This window comes from Dromiciops gliroides, chromosome 3 (genome assembly GCF_019393635.1).
Source record: "Dromiciops gliroides isolate mDroGli1 chromosome 3, mDroGli1.pri, whole genome shotgun sequence".
Classification (NCBI taxonomy): domain Eukaryota; kingdom Metazoa; phylum Chordata; class Mammalia; order Microbiotheria; family Microbiotheriidae; genus Dromiciops; species Dromiciops gliroides.
This window is the reverse complement of record NC_057863.1, coordinates 285,389,438-285,410,396: the sequence shown is the minus strand read 5'-3', so window position 1 is coordinate 285,410,396 and position 20,959 is coordinate 285,389,438. Positions and strand designations below refer to the sequence as shown.

The 20,959-nt window shown below is 36.1% G+C and overlaps 1 pseudogene; it reads left to right on the top strand.

Moving 5' to 3' along the window:
- The window catches only part of LOC122747485, a 56,163-nt pseudogene extending 43,349 nt beyond the window's left edge, over positions 1-12,814 (top strand).
- The last annotated feature ends 8,145 nt before the right edge of the window (positions 12,815-20,959 follow it).

Sequence of the window (20,959 nt, the reverse complement as noted above, 5' to 3'; positions counted from 1 at the left end):
GGGGGTGATAAAAAGGGAGGGCAGATCGGGGGAGGCACGGGTAAGAAGTAAAATGTCGGTGAGGAGAAATAGGGTGAAAGAAGGGGGGAAAAGTACAAAGGGGGTAAATAGAATGGAGGGGAATAGACAGTCAGTAATAATAACTGTGAATGTGAATGGGATGAACTCTGCTAAAAAACGGAAGTGAATTGCAGAGTGGATTAAAAACCAGAACCCTACAATATGCTGTTTACAAGAAACACATTTGAAGCAGAGAGATACACACAGAGTAAAGGTAAAAGGCTGGAGCAGAATATATTATGCCTCAGCTAAAGTAAAAAAGGCAGGGGTAGCAATCCTTATCTCAGACAAAGTGCAGGCAAAAATAGATCTCATATAAAGAGATAAGGAAGGAAATTACATCTTGCTTAAAGGTACTATAGATAATGAAGTAATATCAATATTGAATATGTATGCGCCAAGTGGTATAGCATCCAAGTTCTTAAAGGAGAAGTTAAATGAGTTAAAGAGGAATTAGACAGTAATACTATACTAGTGAGGGATCTGAATCTCCCCCTCTCAGAATTAGATAAATCTAGCCAAAAAATAAATAAGAAAGAAGTGAAAGAGGTGAATAGATTACTAGAAAAGTTAGACATGATAGATGTCTGGAAAAAATTGAATGGGGATAGAAAGGAATATACCTTTTTCTCAGCAGTACATGGCACATTTTCAAAAACTGACCATGTAATAGGACACAAAAACATCATAGTCAAATGTAGAAAGGCAGATATAGTAAATGCATCCTTCTCAGATCATGATGCAATAAAAATTACATGTAAGAAAGAGCCAGGGAAAAGTAGAATGAAAATCAATTCGAAACTAAATAATTTCATTCCAAAGAATGAATGGGCCAAACAAGAAATCATAGAAACAATCAATAACTTTATCCAAGAGAATGACAATAATGAGACAACATACCAAAATCTATGGGATGCAGCCAAAGAAGTGCTTAGGGGAAAATTTATAGCTCTAAATGCTTACATGAATAAGAAAGAGAAAGAGGAGATTTTAATGAATTGGGCATGCAACTTAAAAAGCTAGAAAAAGAACAAATTAGAAATCCCCAATTAGATACTAAATTAGAGATCCTGAAAATTAAAGGAGAAATTAATAAGATTGAAAGCAAAAAAACTATAGAATTAATCAATAAAACTAAGAGCTGGTTTTATGAAAAAACCAATAAAATAGATAAAATATTGGTTAATTTGATTAAAAAAAAGAAAGAAGAAAACCAAATTACCATTATCAAAAATGAAAAGGGTGATGTTACCACCAATGAAGTGGAAATTAAAGCAATAATTAGGAAATATTTTGCCCAACTGTATGCCAATAAATTTGACAATCTAAATGAAATGGATGAAATTTACAAAAATACAAACTGCCCAGGTTAGCTGAAGAGGAAATAAAATCCTTAAATAAACCCATATTAGAAAAAGAAATTGAACAAGCTATTAATGAACTCCCTAAGAAAAAATCCCCAGGGCCAGATGGGTTTACGGGTGAATTTTACCAAACATTTAAAGAACAATTAATTCCAATGTTATACAAATTATTTGGAAAAATAGGTGAAGAAGGAGTTCTACCAAATTCGTTTTATGACACAAATATGGTGGTGATACCAAAACCAGGCAAAGCAAAAACAGAGAAAGAAAATTATAGACCAATATCCCTAATGAATATTGATGCTAAATAAGATATTAGCAAGGAGATTACAGCAAGTGATCACCAGGATAATACACTATGACCAGGTGGGTTTTATACCAGGAATGCAGGGCTGGGTCAACATTAGGAAAACTATTAACATAATCAACCACATCAATAAGAAAACCAACCAAAATCATATGATTATCTCAATAGATGCAGAGAAAGCTTTTGACAAAATACAGCACCCATTCCTAATAAAAACACTAGAGAGTTTAGGAATAGGGGGAGCTTTCCTTAGAATAATAAACAGTATCTACCTAAAGCCATCAGTAAGTATAATATGCAATGGAGATAAATTAGAGGCCTTCCCAAAAAGATCAGGGGTGAAACAGGGATGTCCATTATCACCCCTATTATTTAATATTGTCCTAGAAATGTTAGCTTTAGCAATCAGAGAAGAGAAAGAAATTAAAGGAATTAGAATAGGCAAGGAGGAAACAAAACTATCACTCTTTGCAGATGATATGATGGTATACTTAAGGAATCCTCGAGAATCAAGTCAAAAATTACTAGAAACAATTAACAACTTTAGCAAAGTAGCAGGATATAAAATAAATCCACATAAATCATCAGCATTTCTATACATCACCAACAAAGTCCAGCAGCAAGAGATAGAAAGAGAAATTCCATTTAAAGTAACGGTAGATAATATAAAATACTTGGGAGTCTACTTGCCAAGACAAACCCAGGAACTCTATGAACACAACTACCAAACACTCTTCACACAAATCAAATCAGATCTAAATAATTGGAAAGATATCAATTGCTCATGGACAGGCAGAGCTAATATAGTAAAAATGACAATACTGCCTAAATTAATTTACTTATTCTGTGCCATACCAATCAGACTACCTAAAAATTATTTTATACAGCTAGAAAAAAATAATAACAAAATTCATCTGGAAAAACAAAAAATCAAGAATATCCAGGGAAATAATGAAAAAAAATTCACAGGAAGGTGGGTAAGCGGTACCAAACCTGGAGCTTTACTATAAAGTGGCAGTCATCAAAACTATCTGGTACTGGCTAAAAAATAGAGTGGTAGATCAATGGAATAGGCTAGGCTCAGGAAATGCAGTAGTAAATGACACTAGTAATGTAGTGTTTGATAAACCCAAAGACTCCAGCTTCTGGGATAGGAACTCAGTATTTGACAAAAACTGCTGGGAAAACTGGAAGATAGTATGGCAGAAATTAGGCTTAGACCAACATCTTACACCTTATACTAAAATAAGGTCAAAATGGATACATGATTTAGACATAAGAGGTGATACCATAGGTAAATTAGGAGAGAAAGGAATAGTGTACCTATCAGATCTTTGGAAAGGAGAACAGTTTTTGACCAAACAAGAGATAGAGTATATTATAAAATGCAAAATGGATGATTTTGATTATATTAAATTAAAAAATTTTTGTACAAACAGAAGCAATGCATCCAAAATTGGAAGGGAGGCAGAAAGCTGGGAAACCATTTTTGAGGCCAGTGCTTCTGATAAAGGCCTCATCTCTAAAATATATAGGGAATTAAATCAAATTTATAAGAATCCAAGTCATTCCCCAATTGAGAAATGGTCAAAGGATATGAACAGGCAGTTTTCTGATGAAGAAACCAAAGCTATCTATTCCCATATGAAAAAATGCTCTAAATCTCTAATAATTAGAGAGATGCAAATTAAAACAACTCTGAGGTACCACCTGACACCTATCAGATTGGCTAAAATGACAAAAAAGAAAGATAATAAATGTTGGAGAGGCTGTGGGAAAATTGGAACACTAATGCATTGTTGGTGGAGCTGTGAGCTGATCCATCCATTCTGGAGAGCAATTTGGAATTATGCCCAAAGGGCGATAAAGCTGTGCATACCCTTTGACCCAGCAATTCCACTTTTAGGTCTTTTGCCCAAAGAAATCATAGAAGGGGGAAAGGGACCCACATGTACAAAAATATTTATAGCTGCTCTTTACGTGGTAGCAAGGAATTGGAAGTTGAGGGGGTGCCCATCAATTGGGGAATGGCTGGACAAGTTGTGGTATATGAATACAATGGAATACTATTGTGCTGTAAGAAATGATGAGCAGGAAGAGTTCAGAGAAACCTGGAGGGTCTTGCGTGAGCTGATGATGAGTGAGATGAGCAGAACTAGAAGAACATTGTACACAGTAACATCAACATTGAGTGTTGATCTACTGTGATGGACTATATTCTTTTCACCAATGCAATGGTACAGAAGAGTTCCAGGGAACTCATGATAGAAGAGGATCTCCAAATCCAAGAAAAAAAAAAGAAAGAAAGAACTGTGGAGTATATATGCTGATTGAACCATATTATTTCTTTTGTTTTGGGTGCTGTTGTTTTTTTTTTTTCTATTTTGAGGTTTTGCATCATTGCTCTGATTTTTTCTCTTGTAACAGGATTAATGCAGAAATAGGATTAATGTTAGTATGTGTATATATATGTGTGTGTATATATCTATATCTATATGTATATGTATAGAGATATATAGATATAACCTATATCAGATTACCTGCTGTCTAGAGGAGGGGGGAGGGAGGGGAGGGAGGGAGAAAAATCTGAAATTGTAAAGCTTGTATAAACAAAAGTTGAGAACTATCTTTACATGTAACAGAAAAAATAAAATACCTTATACATTTAAAAAAAAGTTGAAAATAAATAAATAAATAAACAATAAATTTCAAGAAAAGAAAATAGAGATTTTGCTCCCCATAACCCTTTGGGTTTCTTCCAGCTTCATAATTCCATGATTATAAACCACTGAAATGGGAAGGGAGGTAGACATAAAATTTTAAAAAATGTCAGGGGAGAAAGAAAGCTAGAGTCAATCCTGTTTATCACCAAATGTTTCTTGATAAATAAAAACTGAGGATATATTATTCTCATGCCTGGGTTTGTGCCTGGGTTAACATCAGACCATTGGTGTTGAAATACATGAGGCATGACAACACTGCTTCAGATGATTTATGATGGTTTTTTTGCTTGTTTATTTTTTAACATGGCCAACTTGGTTATAGAGGAGGTTGATTTCCCAAAGATTCATTAATCATAGTATCAGTGTGAAGACAATTACAATGAGTGACAATGGCTGTAGGCTATTGAGAGGGAAGGATGCATAAAGATGATATTATAAAATGGTAGAGTGGGAGAAAGTAAAGTAGATTCCAAAACAAGTATAGTCATTCAATTGGAACAAGTTATTGGATGAAATATTTTATAAAAAACTATAATTCTGGGAAGGGTTATCCTTGTATTCAAAGATCACTACAGGCAAAAATAGATAACATTACTTTCTTGTGTAAGAGAGAAAACATTATAATCCCTTTCATCTTCTAAACTATTGAAAATATTGTGAAAATGGAATAATAATTACCTCTCCTTCGAGAAGCTTGAGTAAATCTCATCAAAGAGCTTAGCCTTTATTTCCTGATGATTGTTGTATGTATGAAAGGACCTGTCTAGATTTCCAGTAGTACATCAAATCTATCATCATGTCACTTGCAAGAATGGCTATCAGTGAATCAGTCAGTCAGCCAGTAAGCATTTATTAAGTACTTACTCTCTGCCAGTGTTAAGTGCTAGATATACTGTGAAATAAAAAAAGAAAAGAAAAGAAAAACAATCCCTGGCCTCAGGGAGCTTACAATCTAAAAGTGGAATGAATATCTAAATTAATAGGTGAATACAAGAAATAAAGAAAGTATATGAAAAGTTATCACTGAGGGAAAGAAATTATTGAATTCATCTATCCTCTGGTATTTAGAGTTTTATTCCTTTTGTGTACTTTTTAAATCAGTATAAAAGCATTTATATTTTGATAATTTAAAATAGCCCTGAATGACTAGGCAGTTCAAAGAGTATGTAATATCATCAAAACAAATTACATGATAAATTACAACTGTGTTGCCAGAGGTTCCCACTATCTGTAATTTGCATAATAATGTATGCTTTATCTGAATAGTAAGAATTCCATAGTATATTGTTATCTCTCTCCAAAGAGTAGAATTATTTGACATGTTTCTAATTGAAGTTTCTTTCATTCATAAATCTTGCCATTTCCCTAAGAATCTCTCAAGAAAGGCAAGTGCTGTGATTACACTATTAAACAATGAACTTTTATCTCAAACCCACTAAGTCTAAAACCAATAAAATTATAATTATTCAAATTCTCCCTCAACCCCACTCAAATCTGATTCTCCTTCCATCTTCCCATCTCTAAAAAAGATACCATTCTCCAGCGTATTCAACTGTGAAAAATTGAGATCATCTTTGATTCATCCATTATACTTGCTCAGGCAAATCAATATTATTGTTGGAAAGTATTTTCTTTTTCATTCTACTTCCAAATACAACACTCTACATAGTCCAGTTTCTCAATCCCTAGCCAATAATAATCATCTAGCTAGGTTCCCTGTTTCCAAATTTTACTTCTTCTAATCCATTCTATTTTTTGAACTTTGATGTTATAACCACTTCCAAATTAATTTTTTTTAATGAGGCAATTGGGGTTAAGTGACTTTCCCAGGGTCACACAGCTAGTAAGTGTCAAGTGTCTGAGGCTGGATTTGAACTCAGGTACTCCTGAATCCAGGGCTGGTGCTTTATCCACTGCGCCACCTAGCTGCCCCTCCAAATTAATATTTAATCATTGTTATGATCATGCCACTTCCCTTTCCAGAAATTCCAATGATGTCCTATTTTCCATTCTATTCTATAGTTCTAGTCTATTTTCTAGATTCTAGCCAGCTTCTGGAGTCCTACATAATTTAACCATTATGTCAACTATTCAATCCAATAACTTACTACTTCTCCACCAAATAGACAGTCAACTACTGCAGTTTAGATATCATACTAATTTAACTTTGCATGAGAAAATCCCAACATTAAGGTGACTGACAGCATTTTGACTGGAATAGTCCATATATCATTTAGATTTGTAATACAGTGGATTGAGAGCCAGGCCTGGAGTCAGGAACACTAATCTTTATGAATTTAAATTGGGTTTCATCAAACAATTGGAAATTGAGGGGATACCCATCAATTGAGTAATGTCTGAATAAAGCATGGCATGTAATTATGATGGAATACTATTGTACTATAAGAAATGATGAGCGGGATACTCTCAGAAAAACCTGGAAAGACTTACATGAGCTGATGTAAAGTGAAATATACTGTGTACAGAGTAACAGCAGTATTGTAAGATCTCAGCAATACAATGATCCAAGAGAATGCTGAAGGACTTATGATGAAAAATGTTAGCCATACCCAGAGAAGGAACTGATGGTTTCTGAATACACATTGAAGCATACTATTTTAAAACTTTCTTTAATTTTTTGAGTTCTTTTTGTCCATGTTTTCTTTCAAAACATGAATAATATGGAATGTTTTGCATGACTACACAGATCTTCCCTACATTGAACTTTTTGCCTTCTCAATGGGAGAGGTGAAAGGAGGAAGATAGAGAGAATGGAACTCAAAGTTTTAAAAATGAATGTTAATGTGGCAGCTAGGTGGCACAGTGGATAAAGCACTGGCCTTGGATTCAGGAGGACCTGAGTTCAAATCCAGCCTCAGACACTTGACAATTATTAGCTGTGTGACCCTGGGCAAGTCACTTAACCCTCATTGCCCTGGGGGGGGGGGAGGGAGAAACAAACAAACAAACAAAAAACAAAAAAACAAAACAAAACAAAGAAAAAAGAATGTTAAAATTGTTTTAAATGTAATTGGGGAAAATAAAAAAATTTACATAAATAAAAAAAATCTGCTTCAGACATTTACTAGCTGTGTGACCCGAGGGCAAGTCAGTTAAACATTTTTGCTTCAGTTTTCTCCTCTGCAAAATGAGCTGGAGAAGGAAATGACAAATCACTCCAATATCTTTGCTACGAAATCCCCAAATGGGTTCATGAAAAGTTGGACATGACAAAAATGACTGAACAATTATATCTATAAAGTTCAACCTCAATGGAGCCCTAAATATCCTAAAGAGGATATCTGAAGTTTAACCACAATGTAGGAGCATTCCCCCATTGTTCCATTGAAGAAAATTTGAACTTCACCCAGAATTACTTGTCTTCCATTCCCTGTCTTCTCAAGTACTTATTAAGTAAAACAATGACAATTATTAAGCAATGGTATGATGATATAATAGTCTGCACTATTTCTTTAACTTTTTTGTACATCAAATCATATTCAAATTGCTAGCAAGATCTTCCTGAATTAAATAAGTAGAGGGAAGAAGAGATACGAGGTCTGTAGAGTCCTCCCATCACTATGTTCCGAATCACTGGCTGATTGATACATTTGTCTGCATCAGACTAGTCAGCATTATTGTTGTTTGGCCTGATGCTGCCTGGAAGTTTATTCAGAAAGTGAAACTGATTTAAAAAAAAAAAAGACTTTTCTCATGCCTACACAATTATTTATGGAGCCCCAGCAAAAAATCCCTGTGTAGGTAGTTGGCACAGTAAAGAATTAATTGTTATTTGAGATTTTTATGCCTTGGCGCACACTGACCTGGGGCTCCGCAAACCGCACAGTGCTCCACCCACTGGTTGTAGCCATTGCCAGGGCTCTGGCATGTCACGTCATCACCACTCGCCGATGCCTACATGGGCCTGGCAAAATTATAATGATTGGAGGCCTAGTGAGGGCAGTCATGTGACTGTCAGAGCGGCCATCCCATTGGCTGCGGCTGTGTGGGGTGTTTCTAGGTTTGGAGGAGGAGAATTGGGCATTGGAGGTGGAAACTGGCAAGCGACAGGCGTTCTGCTGCATATTTTCAGCTGATTCCTGGGCGGTGGTATTTTTTCAGGTATTGTAATTTCCCTTTCCCCATTTTATTTCCTTTCCCTTGATCCTACTGATCCTGTCTGTGTTTTTTTTTTTTTTAAGTTCATTCTTGTTAAAATCTTGTTCTGTTTTGAGGGAGGCTGCCAGTCTCCTTCCTTGCCCCAATATTGTGGCGAGCCACTTAGCTAGCACTCCCCAATTAAAAATTAGTCCCCACAGCACAGACCACAAAAGCAAGAAAAATTATGATAAAAATCATATATGCATACATATATATATACACATGCACACATGTGTATATATGGTATATATACATATATCTCATGTGTGTACATATATCTAAATGTATGCATGTGTATGCATTTATAAAAATGAAGGGAAATACATATTTATGGTCAATCTTGATCATGGGAAATGAGAACAGTGAAACATTTAATGGCTCTTGGGAAATGCAGAGGTCCTGTGGAAGCAGGAATGTAGCATACTCAAAGAGACACAGTCCTTTTGGCTTCTCAACTAATTTTCATGTTTATAAGAGGATTCAGTCAGGAGGAGATCTATATTAGGGAAGGACTGATATAAAAAGCCTATATAGAAAGTAACAACAATTTTTAGCAGTACTAAATAAGCAATAGACTGCAAAAAAAATGCTAACCTACCATTGAACCTCAAATCAGAGTGACAATGTAGCAGTAGGAAATTCTAACCTATAGAAAATCAAATCTTGGAGACCTTGGATCCTCACGTCATGTCAGAATGTAATTTCAAATCCTAATACTTTCAAGTCACATTGATGTTTATCACTATAAGATATGAACCAGGAAATATATATATATATATATATATTTTAAATTTATCTGCCCCTAGAATTGTATATGATTGGGGTAAAGAAACCAATTAAATTAAAAGAGGGAATGTTACATAAGCAGAGTGCATCAGGATTAGTACTTTAGAGCATTGTTCTGATCTGTCATTCCTAAAATCTAGTGAGTATGATATAGTTGTTAGATATAAAATGCCATCTAACTCTTATTCAAAATGAACACCCCTTTTCAACCTGTCTTTCAACTACTCTTCTCCACTAAAAGAAATCATTAAAATGTCATCATTGACTTCTTTTTTTTGTTGTTGTTGTTTTTTTTTTTTTGGCAGAGCGATGGGGGTTAAGTGACTTGCTCAGCGTCACACAGCTAGTAAGTGTTAAGTGTCAGAGGCCGGATTTGAACTCAAGTCCTCCTGAATCCAGGGCCGGTGCTTTATCCACTGTGCCACCTAGCTGCCCCCTCATCATTGACTTCTTAATTGTTAAAACTAATGTTTTGGGGGCGGCTAGGTGGCGCAGTGGATAAAGCACCGGTCCTGGATTCAGGGGTACCTGAGTTCAGGTCCAGCCTCAGAAATTTGACACTTACTAGCTGTGTAACCCTGGGCAAGTCACTTAACCCCCATTGCCCCGCAAACAAACAAACAAACAAACAAACAAAAAAGCCCTAATGTTTTATCCCTCATTTCTCATCTCCCTTTTATATTTTGTAGTATTTAACATTCCCTTAGATGACTATCATCTGATCTTTTTTTTTTAACCTGTGTGCCCTCTCCTCCTTGGTCTTTTCTGCTGATTCATCAGTCTCTTCTCCCTTCCCAAATTGAAGTATCTAGTTTTAATCTCTCCTTGAACTGTAGTCCTCTACCTCCAGTTGATTGCCAGATATTTACATACTTGTGTCCTTCCAACAGCTCATATTTAATGAAATAAAACCCCAAACCTTACCTTTCCCCTCTAAATCAGTCATTCCTGCCAATTTACATATTTTGTTGTTGTTGATGATGAGGGAAATACATTTCTTTCATCTATTCACGATCAAAACTTAAGAGATATTTTAGGACCCTTTCTTGTCTCACTCTCCATTCATAATTGCATAGCATAGTGGATATGGAATTAGAAATGGAGTCAGGAAAAACTGAATTTATTTCTTGCTTCAGACACTATTTTTGTCACAGTGGCTCTGTCATTTCACCTCTGCTTTAAAGTTAGGTTAATAGATCTTGTGAGAGAGCTGAGCCACTGCTGGCAGTAGATGGAACCCCAGGGCCTTAACCACTGCCACCAAACCTGAGAGGCACGACCTCCCAGGCTTCCTTTTCTCCTTTCTCACAGGTGCCTTGTGAAAATAAGGCTAAGTATTTGGGATGTGGTTAAAAAACAAACAAATACAAAAACCTGGTAAGTGAGACATACAATAAAAACTGAAATCAACAAAAGGGGCTTATACCATATCCTATGATAGTGGTTACTATTTTCACAGATCCCAACAGAAAGCAGAGAACAACCAGATATATTTATCCATTTTTGATGACAAGAAAACTAGAAAATCTCAGGAGCAAGAGTGAAAATACAGTTTTGTTCAAACTTTGACCATGGAATCATTATAATAGGCCATATGTTATTAAATCTTTTTATTCAGAAGATGTTCAGCATGTAAATCCTACAGAAGTATCCATGAACATCAGTGAAGTATCTAGCAATGATTATACTTATGTTTCTGGAAATATTAAAGACATTAGAATGAGAAAAATGCAAGGTAGCTATCCCATTTAGTAGAGAAGTGGAATAGGACACAAGAAAAGCATTCGTAGGACTCATTTAGAAAAACCGAAGAAAATAAATGAGATAAGAAAACATCACACTCAAAAAATCACTGGTGGACTGGATATAGACAAGGAGTTATCTCAGTTTTAAAAAAAGAAATTCAGGATCTTGAGAGGGAAAACAATTTGCACAGCAATTGTTGGGAATGTAAACCCCCTGGGGAACAATTTAGTTTATGTTATAAAAGCTAGTACAGTATTTTAGCAATGGGCCAGTCAGTTGCAATCCTGAATATCCAGTTAATGGACACTTGTAACCTCTATTTTTAAACAAACCAATTCTTTCTTTTAGGCCCAATGGCAATCAGTGGAATCCTCTTTAGTATCTCATGGCCTTTTTCCTTCTGGGTTCAATTATCATTTTGTAAGGGACTAGTTAATATTTCTAAAATATCTTATGAGTGGTCACCAATAAATTATAAGCTTTAGCAAGAGTTTTTAAGTGTTTAAGTATTTATTAAAGAGCATTAGAATCTAATGATCAGAGAGAAAGGTAAAAATCTAACTATTTCTAAGAGACCTCATCATCTGACCTGCCACGGTGAGTTCAGGAACAAAAAGGACCAACCTTTCCTTCTTCCTCCTAGAAGCCTCCTGTGAAACTGGGAACATCTCATCCACATGCACCCACAGCTCAAGCTAATTGGCTGGTAACTTTGATAGACAGTACCCACATGCAAATGTCACTTCCTGTCACCAAGGAAAAGCCACATGGCTTGCCCTCAGGTGCCTTCTCCTCATGCTGGAACTTTCCTATAGTAACTCTCCAGCAGGTGGTGTCACTCCAATTGTTACAATTTGAATATTCAAAGAATTAATCCCTCCCCACCTCTAACACTAAATATTTTCCATTTTTAAGATGTAAAACTATATAAAGTAAACAATATATATATATATATATAATATAAACAGTGGCAACACAAATTGAAACTGTCAGACATTTGATCAGAATAACATATTCCAATTGTGATGGAAGGATTAGAAGCATACAGTCCTTTAGAAATGGCCATAGTGAACAAGATGGATGAGAAAATAATGGTTTCTGTGAAAAAAGAGAAGAATCTTGGGAAGACCCTTCTCTATTACAGATGGAGAAAACAGAAAGGCTTATAAACTGACAGTTCCAAGAGGAAAAGCTAAAGAGGCTATTTATCCCTTTAAGAGATTTGCCCAGTTCAGGGAAAATGACAGTGTCATGTTCTGTTTGGTCAGAACAGTGGTAACATCATCTTCAGCACTGATGATTGTTTTTGGCATCAAAATGAGACACACATAATGTTAGACAAGTTGGTGATGCCCATGACTAGAACTAGAGCAGTGCAAAGAAAGCTATTGATAGGAAGATCTCAGGTTATAATAGATAACACTAATACCCAAGCTTGAGAAATGAACCCTTATGTGTGTAAATGGCTATAGGCAAAGGATACTGAGTGGAGTTACATGAATTAGAAATATGCTAGAAATTTAATCCTGAGGAATTAGAAAAGAAGAATAAACATGGGGTGTCTGTGAAAAGATTGAGCAGATGTTGGATTATTATGAATATAAATGGCCATCTCTATTCTACTGAATTTAGTGGAACCTGCACATAGAAGGTCTGAGAAACTTTGAAAACAGAGGTGGGGAGGCTGTCTAGACTCATAAAATCACTTTGGTGTTGCAAAATAACCAATATTCAGTCTGCTTTCAAATAAAGTGAGCTTGTGGCTTACCCTTAAAAACAAGCATTGAGACTTTCTCAAGACTTTTAAATAGGTTAAAGTCTAAAAACAAGAACCATCACTACCTCACAGAGTTTGTTCCTAGAAAACAGTTTAAATTTTAAAATGTTTCAAGTAAGAAATAAAGTAAGTTCCTTGACAAACACAAAAGTTGGGGAACAAAGGGGGTCAATTTTGACTGTTGTACTTAACATGGAGTCAATTGATTCTAAAGGGATAAATTTCTGAGGAGTTGTGAACTTGAATGGGGGGACATTACACATGTAATTTTTGCTGACCTCTAACAGAAATTTAGTGTTTCCTTCAATTATTCAAAAATATTTCAGGGGGCAGCTAGGTGGCACAGTGAATAAAGCACTGATCTTGGATTCAGGAGGACCTGAGTTCAAATCCAGCCTCAGACACTTGATACTTAACTAGCTGTGTGACCCTGGGCAAGTCACTTAACCCTCATTGCCCTCCAAAAAGAAAATTCTCTAAGAAATGATCTAACATTTTCATTAGATTCACCAATTTTTGATGCTTACAAACAAATATACACGTATGTTAAGAACCTCTGATCTAGATAACCTGTCTTTAGGGAATTTTCTAAGAGTACTAATAGCTAATGTTACCTGTGATCTTCACCTTGCTCTGCTACCACAATAGGTCATTGATCTGGCTTCAACGAAATCAGTTTCCAACTGCCTGCTTTCTAATAAAAAACAGGATGAGGGTTTTCTCAAACTCTGATTCATTATGCTCCCCATATGGCTTTATTATAGGAAGATTTCCTTAAATGAAACTTATCTATAGCTCATAAAGAGGGTATGCTCAAAGGGGATTTATGAGATTCTCTTTCTGATACGTTATTAAAAGGAAAGAAATAGTAATCATCAGGACAGATATTTATTTCCTTCACCACAAAATAAAGGCTTAAAATCCAAAAGCTCACATTGGCAAATATTTAAAACATGGACTATTAAAACATCACTCTGATTATATTCTCCTGAAAAGTAGGCAAACTTACCAGGAAATTCAAGGAACTGCTGAATAGCTATTTCATTTTTACTTTGTACTGTTCTACAATGACTAAGTAAGTCAAGGTCCCTATTTTCTGGTCAGCCATATACGTAAGACTTCTTTTCTTGTCATCCTATCCTTTGAGAAGATGCAAAATTCTGGTAAATGTCCCTGGTGGCAGCACCCAGACATTTCGGAGACTCATGAGGTTTGAAAAATCCAGCTCAACACCACAGTTCAGTAACAAGTTCTCAGGGAAACACAAAGCACACCAGATGTTTAGGTGCCTGTGATTAATTTTCAGTCTATTACATGTACTTATGAGTAGGTGTTTATAGCTGCCTTACCTGTTGCTGGGAAGGGTAAAGGGACTTCCTGGCAGAAGTCTGAGGGAGAGTTGTTAATGATGATAATGATGATGATTATAATTACAATAATAAACACTCACCACATACCAAGGACTCTAATTGATAATTATTACCTCACTTGATCCTTACAACAACCCTGAGAGGTAGGTACAGACATTGTCCCCATTTGGCAGAAAACTAAGACAAATAGAATTTAAGTGATTTGCCCAAGGTCAGTGTCTGAGGCTGGATCTGAATTCAGATTTTCCTGACTCTAGCTAGGCACAACATACTGTCCACTATACCATAGTGTAGTATCTTAAATTGTGGGTAATGACCCAATATGAATGTGGGGCTTGTGAAGAATTTGACAACAGGAAAAGGCTATATATACTTATTTTATATGCCTATATACCTGAGTTTGTGTAAAAATTTCTCAGGAGAAAAGGAGTCACAAGTATTAAAAGTTTAAGAAGCCCTGCTCTACATTACCCAGCAACATCTTGAAAAGGAAGACTAGAGAGATTATGACAGTTGTTTCCCCATTTGAGTTTGCTAAATGGCAATTCTTCCTTGTTCAATCCCCAGTTAGCTTCCTAGTAATAGGGCCCAATAGATCAAGGGTCCTCAGGTTATACATGTCCTTTAGCAAATAGTCACAGACTTAGACAATCTTTATGGATCCAGAGCTGACTCTTGTTACATAGACATTTTTTAATTGCATTCTTATTTACTTAGAATTTTTTTTGCCATCTTACATGTAAAAACAAATTGTAACATTCATTTTTATAGCTTCGTGTTTGAAAATCTCTTCCTCTCTCCCTACCCCGCCCCCCTTAAGAACTCAAGCAATTCGGGGCAGCTAGGTGGCACAGTGGATAGAGCACCAGCCCTGGATTCAGGAAGACCTGAGTTCAAATCTGGCCTCCGACACAACACGTGTGACCCTGGGCAAATCACTTAACCCCAGTTGCCTCCCCCCCCCCCCAAAAAAAAGAACTCAAGCAATTCAACATAAGCTATACATGAACAGTCATGCAAAACATATCAGACAAAAAATTCTTTAGAAATAGGAACTAACAACAAGAACAACAAAATATACTTCCATCTATATTCAGATACCATCACTTCTTTCTCTGTAGATGAATTGCATTTTTTTCAAAAGTCCTTCAGAGTTGTCTTTGATCACTGCACCACTGAAAATAACTAAGTCATTCACAGAAGATCATCCTATAATATTGTTGTTATTTTGTATATAGTACATTTCACTTTGATTCAACTCATGTAAGTCTTTCCAGGTTTTTCTGATAGCACCCTCATCATCTTTTTTTTTTTTAATAGTAAACTACATTTATATAGTACTTTCTTTTTTGGTGGGACAATGAGGGTTAAGTGACTTGCCCAGGGTCACACAGCTAGTAAGGGTCAAGTGTCTGAAGCCAGATTTGAACTCAGGTCCTCCTGAATCCAGGCCTGGTGCTTTATCGACTGTGCCACCTAGCTGTCCCCGCATTTATATAGTATTTTAAAGGGAAATATCCTTACAAAACACTAATGAGTTTGATTATTGCAATAAAAATAACAGCCAACATCTTTATTGTACCTTATACCTGATAAAGAATTTTCTTCACAATAGCCAAGCAAAGTAAATACCATCATCATGATCATCATTATCTTACATTCTTCTTGCTTCTGCTCCAAATTTTTCCCACTTGCTATTGCTAATGTGTTTCCTTCAATCCTATTCACTTCCCATAATATTCACCCTATTTTCTATCTTCTTTTACCCTATCCCTCTTCAAAGATATTTTGCTTCTGGTTGCCCCTACTCCAATCTGCTCTCCCTTCCTCCAGCCCTCCCCAATCCCCTTCCCCTCCCACTTTCCCACATTACTATAACCACTTGAGTGTGTTTGTTATTCCCTCTTTGAGACAATTCTGATGAGTGTAAGTCTCATTCACTCCCCAACTCCTCCCCAAACTTTCCCTCCACTCCATAAGCTTTTTTTTTTGCTTCTTTTATGTGATATATTTTATCACATTTCACCTCTTCCTTTCCCTTTATCCTGTGCAATCCTCTCAGCTCTTAATCTTATTTTAAAGAGGTCATCATGGGGCAACTAGGTGACACAGTGGAGAAAGCACCCACCCTGGACCCAGGAGTTCCTGAGCCCAAATCTGGCCTCAGACACAAGATACTCACCAGCTCCATGACCCTGGGAATACCACCCAACTCTGACTGCCCGATATATATAAAAAAAATTATAAACAAAAAGATTAATTCTTTACTGATATCATCCCTTCATAATCAATTCCCATCTATAGCCTCTGTCTAAATTTCTTCCTATCATCTGCCCTAATACTGAGAGAGTTCTTATGAGTTAGACATATCATCATTCCCTGTGGGAATGTAAACAGTTTAACCCTGTAATATCCCTAATGATTTCTTCTTCCTCTTTACCTTTTTATGCTTCTCTAGGGTCTTGTATTTAAAAGTCAAATTTTCTATTCAGTTTAGGTCTTTTCATCATGAATGCCTGAAAATACTCTTTTTCATCAAAGTCCCATTTTTCCCCCTGAAAGATTATACTCAGTTTTGCTGGGTACTTGATTCTTGGTTGTAATCCTAGTTCCTTTGCTGTCCAGAATATCATATTCCATGCTCTCGGATCTGTGAGTGAGATTTTCCCTGCCCCTTAAATATAAGTGATTTAACTATGGTAATAATCAGTATAATAGGAAACAAATGATGTGATTTAATATGTTTAAGAATTCTCTACTTTTCCCTATTTATGTAACCTTTTTCTCATTGTATTTCAACCTAGTCTTTATATGGGTCACGTATGAGCTTTGTAGTGATGTCCCTTTTTAAAGGGTGAATTGTGGTTAACCATAACACTAAAAATAATATCTACTAAGCTGAAGGAACCAATCAGTATTGAGATTTATGACCTGTTGCTTTGGAAGTATTCTTCAGCATTAAAGACATGAGCATGTTGCTTTAGAAATATGCTGCAGGACTGTTTCCCTCTTTTGATTAGTTGGCTAGAAGGCCTTTGTAACTAAAAATAATGTTCAAATTTCAATGTATTATTTTCCATACGATTTGCAATTCTCTGAGTTTATATTGGGAGGACTTTATGGGGTATACATACGATGTCCTGCTACTGTTCAGGGTCTTTGGGTTCCAGACCTAATACCAGTTTTATTGTGAGACAAGTATCCTTTCTCAATAAACCTATTTTCCATGGCTTGGAGCCTGTGCTGTTTTTGTTTTCTTTTCTTCATAGTACTTAGAAATTTTGTGATATATCCTTTAATGTAGAAGCTGCTAGATGTTGTGCTATCCTGACTGTGGCTTCAAAGTACTCGAATTGTTTCTTTCTGGCTACTTGCAATATTTTCTACTTGACCTGGGAGATCTAGAAATTGGGTATAATATTCCTGGAAGTTTTCATTTTGGGATCTCTTTCAGGAGGTGAATGGTGGATTCTTTCAATTTCAATTTTACCTTCTGCTTCTAGAACATCAGGGCAATTTTTCCTGACAACTTCTTGGAAGATGATGTCTAAGCTCCTTTCTTGATCATGGTTTTCACGTACTCCAACAATTTTCAAAATATCTCTCCTTAATCTTTTTTCCAGGTCAGCTGTTTTTTCTAAGAAGATATTTCATATTGCCCTCTATTTTTTCATTCATTTGGATTTTCTTTATTGTGTCTTGATTTCTCATAAAGTCTGAAGCTTCCATTTGTAAAATCCTAATTCTTAGGCAATTATTTTCTTCAAAGAGCTTTTTTTCCTTTTGGGTTTCCAAGCTGTTGGCTTTTTATTTTTTTTAGGACTTTCCTGCATCACTCTCATTTCTCTTTCAATTTTCCCCTTTATCTCTCTTAATCTTCAAAGACCCTTTTGAACATGTCAATAGCCTGAGACCAATTCATATTTTTCTTGGAAGTTTTGGATATAGGAGCCCTGATGTTTCTATCCTCTTTTGAGTATATACCTTGATCTTCCTTGTCACCAAAGAAACTCTGTATGATCCACACCTTTTTCTCCCTGCTCATCTTGCCAGCCTATTTCTTGACTTTTGACTCTTTCTTAAAGTGGTGCACTATGTCCAGGATGCACTATCCCAAGCTTCAGGGGTCCTAAGTGGTAAGATTTAAGAAGAGGCATATTCTCAGCTCACCTGGCTTGTGTTTCAGTCTATACGTAACCAAAGGCTTCTTGCTCTTTAACCTGGAAGCAAATCTGGTTCACATTGTTTGCAAGCAAGGGCATGCCTATGCCCCTCCCCGACTTGGGACTGCTACCCAAGACTGGGTCCTTTGTATGAGACTGGAAAAAAAGGTCAGAGTTCCACCTCTGTGCCAGTAGAGAACCCTATAATCTCTCCTCAGTCAATTGCTCAGTACTCTCACCAGACTGTGAGTGGAGTTAGCCTGCAGCTGCAGCTGCGGGTGATTAAGAGGCCTTGGGAGTCTCTTTCTCTGGTGAGGCCTGGGGTTGGATATGTGTTAGTGTGGCCATGGGGCTGGGCTGCACTCCCACCACAGTACAACAGACCCTCCCCATCACCCTTGTAAGCCATCCTTTACTGGAAGATGATCTTATTCCATGTTTTGTGGGTTCTGTTGCTATAGGAATTATTTTATGGCATAATTTGGAGGGTTTTGGTGTGATTGTGTTGGGAGCCCCGAGAGCTTACTGCTTTTCCTCTGCCATCTTTGCTCTTCCCTGTTACATAGACATTTGTTTCATATCTTAAAATTGTCAACAAATGTTTTAGTCACAATCTTATTTAAATCTCATGATCATTAATGTTATCCCTATTTGGCAGATTAGGAAAGTTGGATTTCGGGAGGCTAAACAATTTTTCCTGGATTATATAACTGGCTAGTTAATTTCAGATGTTGCACTCAAACCTACTATAGTTATTTCTCACAATAAGGCCAGCAATCTATTCACCACACCACACTGCCTCTCTAATGAGAAACTACTCTTCTCTTCTTTAATGGATATACCATAAAATGAAATTCCAGATACCACATTTTACAGGTGCAATTTAATCTATTATGTTTGCCTCAGAAAAAGGAAGGCGTTTCAAGGTGTTTCTGCACCAAAAGAAGAACACTTTCATAAACTGAAATCCCCAAATGCATTTAAATAAGATAAGATTTTTCAAATAACAAAATTATCCAGCTCTATATAGCTCCAGTTCTGAAAGCAGCCCTGTTAGCAGTTGTTTTAGAAGGCTATGGGTCTTTCTATTGTTTATATCCCTTCCTAAGAGGAAGAAGTAGTCTTGTCCTGTTAGCCATTTAGTCTTCATAAGTCAACAAGATGACTCTAATGGGAATGTTAAAAATCACATTTCTGAGATTCAGATGATATCTGCTTGCCAGAGGCACAATTTTCTACTTCCAATGTGAAAGATATTTGACATCTACAGTGGTACAGAGAAAAAGAATGGTTTTATAACAAGAAAGAGAAAAGAATATGCAGTTGAATTTACTGCTTTTGTCTCGCAAAGTTTTTTGTTGTTCTTATTGTTTTTGGAGATTACTTACTGGTGGTTTATCTGCTTCACTGAAAAATATCCTTTAGGATTACAAGAAATTAGTAATGGTCGAATATGTAATACTGGAGAGGGGAGGGGAAATTAGACTTCTTAGGTTTTTCTTTGGTGTTCAGTTCCCTTGACTAATCTTTGTTTGGTCTATTAGTTCTATTTCTATTTGCATACAATTAACAAATCCAGAAGATTATTTCTACAACTATCACATTATTCTGGTTTTTGTGCAGAAAGGAGTGTACACGTAGGTTGATATTTTGTGTGTGTGTGTGTGTGAGAGATTGAGAGAGAGAGAGAGAGAGAGGAAGCAAGAAAGGAAGGAAGAAGGAATGAAGGGAGGAAGGAAGGTTTTCTTTCTTTTTTTTTTTCAGGGCAATGGGGGTTAAGTGACTTGCCCAGGGTCACACAGCTAGTAAGTGTCAAGTGTCTGAGGCTGAATTTGAACTCATGTTCTCCTGAATCCAGGGCTGGTGCTTTATCTACTGTGCCACCTAGCAGCCCCGGAAGGACGATTTTCTTTTTTTTTTTAATTAATAAAGTATTTTTTTTCCGTTACATGTAAAGATAGTTCTCAACCTTTGTTTATACAAGCTTTACAATTTCAGATATTTCTCCCTCCCTCCCCTCCCTCCCCCCCTCCCCTAGACAGCAGGTAATCTGATATAGGTTTTATATATATATATATATATATATATATATATATATATATATATATATATATATATATATATATATACACACACACACACATACATAATAACATTAATCCTATTTCTGCATTAGTCATGTTATAAGAGAAAAAAAATCAGAGCAATGAAGGAAAACCTCAAAATAGAAAAAAACACAACAGCATCAAAAACAAAATAAATAGTATGGTTCATTTAGCATCTATACTCCGCAGTTCTTTTTTTTTTTTCCTGGATTTGGAGATCCTCTTCCATCACAAGTTCCCTGGAACTCTTCTGTGCCATTGCATTGGTGAGAAGAATATAGTCCATCACAGTAGATCAACACTCAATGTTGATGTTACTGTGTACAATGTTCTTCTAGTTCTGCTCATCTCATTCATAATCAGCCCACGCAAGACCCTCCAGGTTTCTCTGAACTCC